A 6,105-nucleotide genomic window follows, 5' to 3' on the forward strand; every position below is an offset into this window, starting at 1 on the left:
TTGCACATATAATATAGACTGTAGGTTTTCCTTCTAACAGGATCTTCATCACGGTGCCATGATCCCATGGTGGGAATAGGGGTTCAGCAGCAATCAGGCAGATGTCACTGCAGGACCAAAAGGATATGGAGATCAAGACCTTTGGGGACACTCATCCTCACAGTTCTTCAGTAGCACAGCAGAGAAACCAGCTGCAAGTGTGAATCTGCAGGATGCTTCCGGGCCAGCCTGTGGGCAGGACTGTCTGGCCTCCATACTGACTTGTCCCTGAAACCCTGAAAGGCTCCAAATGCCTCAGGGTGCTAGGCAACAGATCACGTCAGGGGGGTGCAAAACCTGTTGTCATACTAGAAGGAGTGGGGAGGATGCCTGCTTTTTCTCCCATGGGCCATAGCTGGTCCAGGCAATGGTCACACTGGTACACAAAGCATGGTGGCTGTGGTTCAGCCTTGGCGTGCAATGCTAACGCAACAGGTCAGCCCCCAGTAATTCCCTCCTGGGATGAAGAGAGGTCGTGTTTTCCTGAGAACATCACCTACTTTGTTTTCTGAAGCAAACTACTTTAAGAGTACAGTAGTCTACATCCACTGGCAGCTAACATAGCTAAGTGATGTGGCTTGATAAATAGGTTGAATTTATCGGTAACCTCTGCTGTCTTACACTGATTTACTATCATCATCTCAGGCACTGCCAAATTATTATTTTATTGGGAAGGAAAATAGAGGTACCACAAAGTGACACTTATTCCTAAGAAGAATTTGGCAGGCAGCCGTGATAAGAAGGACTCAGTGGCCCGAGTCTGATCCTCCCAGTGGGACTGCTGCAGTGTGAGGATTCCCTTACTAGGATACAGCGGGAGCGGAGCCTGCAGCCCCCCTTGGCTGGCGTCCGTGGCATCTTGTTAGGTTAATGCGTTTTGGATTAAATGTTTGCAAACTCCAAATCTGTGCAAACTTGCAGTTGCCTGCATAATTAATTGTGATTTCCTGACAGAAATTGTTGCAATTAGATGGTTAAGCACTCACGCTTCTGGTCCAGACGAGATGACTGCCGGCAAAGTCACTGGTCAGGAATTTGCAGAAAGCCAAGGAGAGAGTGTGTAAGGGCTGTCAAAATAAATTTGGTCTAGAAGTCTGAATTAATTGAATTAATATTCGGGGGGAAATAATGTATTTTTATTGTCCAGATGAATACAGATAAAGGACCCAAAACCTGTGACTTGAATTCAGAATGCTTTGGATTTAGGGGTTTGGCTTGATTTATGAAGACATGGGGCCACTCGACTTGAATATGTTTGGCACTGGGGTTTTGCACCATTATTTCTGACTTCTCCTGGGCCGCACAGGGCAAAAATCACTGCTAGACCTTGTTGTCATGGCAACCCAGGATGTGATACTCCCCTGAAGGTGGTTGGTACCAGTGCAGGGCTGAGCAGCTGCTCCAAACTGCTACCCCGCTTCACACCTGCCCTGGTTCCTGGTTTTACACAAGAATGTGTAGGACAGGGAGACTTCATAAGGACTATTAATAATGGGGGTGATATATACGACCCTACCCGTTATTATCCTGACTGCAAAACAACCTGGTCAAGAGCTTGAACGTGGAAAAGAAAACAGGCGAACGGTCTCGAGCGAGGCAGCGTTGCCAGGGGTCAGGCTGAGACGGCCTCCCGGGAGCCCAGCCTGAAGCGCACAGCTGTCCAACTGGCTTGTTGGTGGCTGCTCTGCAGCGCTGCAGGTGCCTTGTGGGCGCTGGCCATTGCTCCCAGACCGATCATTGCTGGCACAGTGAAGCACGCCAGGCCTCAAAGCCATTTAGCAGGCTGCCAGGGCACCAGCTTTCTGTGGTAGGAAGAAAACACTTGCAAATAATCCTCTTACTGTTGTCTCAGCTTCATGGAGAGAGCATGGCTCTGCTCAGATGGCTGTTGTCCAAACACAGGAGCACTTGTGGACCGGGCCATGGGGAGCGTTTGCAGAGCCCTTGCCTTGGCATTAGTTGGAGAGATACCAAAAAAGGCGGCAGACATCCAGGTGTTAGGGACTTCAGTGTGCCCACAGTCATTTTCAATGGGATCACACTGCAACTTGAGCACAATTTAACCAAAACACTTTTGGTGTTTGTCAGAGAAGGTGGCAGAGGGCAAGCAGCAAACAACGTGATGTTTCTACATTGGCTTCCCTTGTGGGCTCTGGCAGGCTGCTGAAGCGAGAGTTTCTTCCCCGGCTGTGCACAGGGATGGTATTTGGGAGTGTGTGATCGAAGGCAATGCAGCTTTACGCCAGGCACCAGCCTCCAACATCTCAAAGAGATGCTGAGCTCCACTTGGCCCTCTGCACAGTGGGAGTGGGAAAAAGGGCCGAGGTTTCTTATCACTTATTTCATAATTTTATTGCAATATTGTGGCTGATTAAGTACTTGAGAATGACTCTTCATGCAATTTTGGTTTTGCAAGCTCCTTAGGGACAGGTCCTTGTAGCCTGTGTTGCTCCATTTCAGAATGAATAAAGAAAGCTATGTTAAACTGCCCTTCAGGAATTACAATTATGAAAAGCCTGTAAAATTATTCAAAACACCCCTCCATATGCTCTTAATGCTGCCATGCTAACCTTCTTCTGTTTTTAAATGATAAAAGTCTTTACTCCTGAACTAAGGACGAAGATCCAGCCCAGAACTACACATTTCATAGGAGTTACAAGCTCCTCAAGACAAGTGGCTCTAATGGAAACAAAAACAACTCTGTAATGGTAGCAGGTGCAAAATGAAGCAGTACATTAAAAATAGCCTGGCTGCATTCTCCAGTGGCATGAGTTCTACGTGCATATCACTCCAAAATAATCCATTTATCCTTTCTCCCCACGGTTACAAGGAGCCAGCTCCATACTGTGTATCCTGGGGCTCTGCAGGCATGGCTGTGAGAACTGAAGCAAAACCACAGCCCGCCAGCCAGGCGCTCCCCTCTGCCTTCCTTTTAATGTCAAAACCTTTTCCCTGGCTTCTCCCTGCTGCAGGTGGGGGAAGGACTTCAAGAAGCCAGTGCGTCTCTTCAGCCTCTGATAAGTGCTGACTTTATTTCTAAGAGTATAAGGTTAAGTTGATTTGCGTTTTGCTAAGGAGGAATTTGGCTCAAGGACTGTTTCTGTTGCAGCATTTAGTGATCATGAGCCACCCTGGAGTTTTGAGAGCTGAGCAGCTTCCTATGAAAAAAGCATATTTCTCCTTTAAATTGCCAGCATTTCATGAGCAGAACCCAATTTTCACAGACTCCACCTAGCCTTTCTGCAACTTCTGTCTGCCATTTCTTCTCCAGGCCCAAACGCTCACTTCGTCCTAGGCTTGCTTGCTTTCTTTCTTTCTCTCTTTCTTTCTTTTCTTTAGGACTGCTTTTTGGTGTCATATGGTGACTTCACAGGATAATTTTTGTTAGAATTCCTCTCCACCTTTGCATTTGCCAGTCAGGTATTCTGGTCAGCTGACTGAAAAGCGATGATGGATGTAAAAGCTGCCATGGTGCTAAAATCATGGAGCACAGTCTTGGAGCCCCTGGATCCATCCCGAGGGCAGTCACCCAGCCTCACCCAAGTGAGGCTTTCATTTGCCCTGTTCTTTGATGAGGGCTCCTTTGGGTCTTGGTTGACTGCAAGGGCATTCATTTTGGTAACGAGTGGAAACATCTGAATAAAAAATTTTCAGGCAAAATGAAAACTTGCAAATAGTTCATTCTCATGCTAGTCTTTAGGCAATGGGAAGAGCTAAAAGACACCATTTTAATATTGTTAATTAAAGCAACCCTTGGAAGTTATGTTGTTGATCACATATTTATTCCTTTTTCCCTGGGTCCATTCTCATGCCAACCTGTTGGTCTCAGCAGACAAGGGTGTTAGGCCAAAGAGAAGACCTGGAGTAGACCAACTGAATCAAAGTCTTAGTCATTTCAGTGGGGGCAGCATTTGTCTGTAGACTTCAGCCTTTTAACAAGCCAACTTGTGTCTCCACTGCTCAGTACAAGGTCTGTCAAGCTGTGGATTCAGAGGATGTCAGTGAAGTTCATCTGCTGATGGCTGAACATAATTTTATCTAGATAAATGTTTCACAGGGCATTTCCCAGCAGCTTCTGGGCTGCATTCAGTGAGCCTGGAGATATGAGGCCCTTATTGCAGTTGGTTTATATCACCCATCATAAATCAAATCTTCTAGCGTAAATCAGCTTGTCACAGCTTAGTGCAGTCGTGTATGCAGACCTAGGTAACTTGCTGTCACAAAGACTCTCCCATGAAAATGTGAATGCCCTGGGTGCCTGGGCAGACCTGCTCCTGCCCCTGCCCCTGTCCCAGGGGTGCATGCAGCAGAGCTTGGCTCTGGCAGCCCCCAGTGAGCTGCCTCTTTCTTCCAGGGACTGGCTGATGTCCAGGCCAGCATGAGCAAGTCACTTGGGGACACTTTCACGTGCTGTGGTTTACCCACAAGCAGCAAACATAGCTAATTTGTCTAAAATAATAACTGCCTTTCAAAGCATGGATTTCCCAAGCTGTTCGGAAGAGTAGGTTTTACTCCATGACTGAACACTAGATATTAATCTTTGTTTTAAACTAGAAGATGACTCAGTGGGGGGAGTAATTTTTTTTTAATGTCACATATTAATTCACAAGCTTCTAGGAGACTAACATGCCAAGCCCCACGGGAAGGCCAGTTTGACTCTCCAGTAATTGACTCTCTTCTGTGTGTGGCTGTTCTCCTCTGATGGCTGGACTTTGGCTGGTGAGCTCAGTATTTATGATACCCTACTGTGGTAAGGAGAAAAGGCTTTGCCTGCTCACCCACTCAGGTCAGCTGGCCTCAGCTGCAGTGTGTGCACTTCAAATGCTCAAGGACTCCAGCAAGTCTAAATCAAGAATTTAATTTGTAGTGCCAGTCTTAGCCATCAGCGTTTGCAGCCTTCTGGAGTCACCAGCAAAGCAACTGGAAATACTGGCCAGCACTTGGTTAGCCAGGCTTTATTGGCAGACGGTTAACATAACATAGCCCTTCCCCGTGGCTGTAGATTCTGTAAGCTTGGAGGCCTTGCTCATATTCCAAATCCATGCTCTGTTTATATTTTCTTTGTCCTGAACCAAAATTGGCCCCATTGTGTGGGAGCAACACTGGAAAAGAAAAACAAGAAACATCCACTGAGAGAAAATGGATATTGTGGGAGCTGAGGAAATGCACATACTTTGCTGATTCCATTTTCTGATGATGTCAGAGTCAAAGAATATCTCTAAAAAAAAACCCAAAACCCTCAGCAACTTGGAATCAAAAGCTCTGTTCATCACAGTCTCTTGTTAAAAGAAGAAATGTAAACACTCTCCCTTGCCACCCCCACCCCCCCGCAACCTCCAAGAAATTAAATCTGGCTCCATTTGGATGGACCCTCAGATGGAATCGAGGGTATGTCTCCAGGGAGGGAGGCGTTAATGTACGGGGGGAGGGATGGAGGGGGGGACAGGAAAATTTGATTGGGCTATGTGAAATGCAGGGATTCAAGCTGCTGCTTTTCATGGAGGCTGAAGAAGGGCAGCCTGACACTTTACAGATTGGGTGTAATACACAGGAAATTTGTCCTTTCTGCCAGAGCAGTCTAGGGATAGGGCTACCCACCCCACCCCACCCCCCCCCCCAGCCACTTTGCTTGGCTGGTAAAAGCTCAGGAGAAAAGGGTTAAATAAATGTTTGTGATATGATAAGGTGCTTGTTTATTCAAGGGATGACAGATTATTGGCTCCCAAGGCAGGGTTGAAAAATAGTACAAAGGAGCTGGCGTTCCCTTCACTGATGTGATTTCCTCCTAAGGTTTTGCTCTTTGGTAGGAACAATATGCGCTGGGAATTAAGAGGGATGACTTTATTTCAGACTGGAACAGACAGACTAAGAGCTGCTTTCTGGAGTCGCTGACTCTGTTTTTGTTTTTGTGGGTTGGTTGGTTTTTTTGGTTTTGGTTTTTTTTTTCCTTTCTGCTGTACTTCTTCTCCCAAACTCTTTGGAAATGGGGTTATCTCCCGTCCAGGAGAAGCACCCAGCATAGCAAGCTGACTAGAACACTTCAGATTAGGGGTTTGACCCTTTTAC

Source organism: Haliaeetus albicilla, chromosome 3, assembly GCF_947461875.1.
Source record: "Haliaeetus albicilla chromosome 3, bHalAlb1.1, whole genome shotgun sequence".
NCBI classification, from domain to species: domain Eukaryota; kingdom Metazoa; phylum Chordata; class Aves; order Accipitriformes; family Accipitridae; genus Haliaeetus; species Haliaeetus albicilla.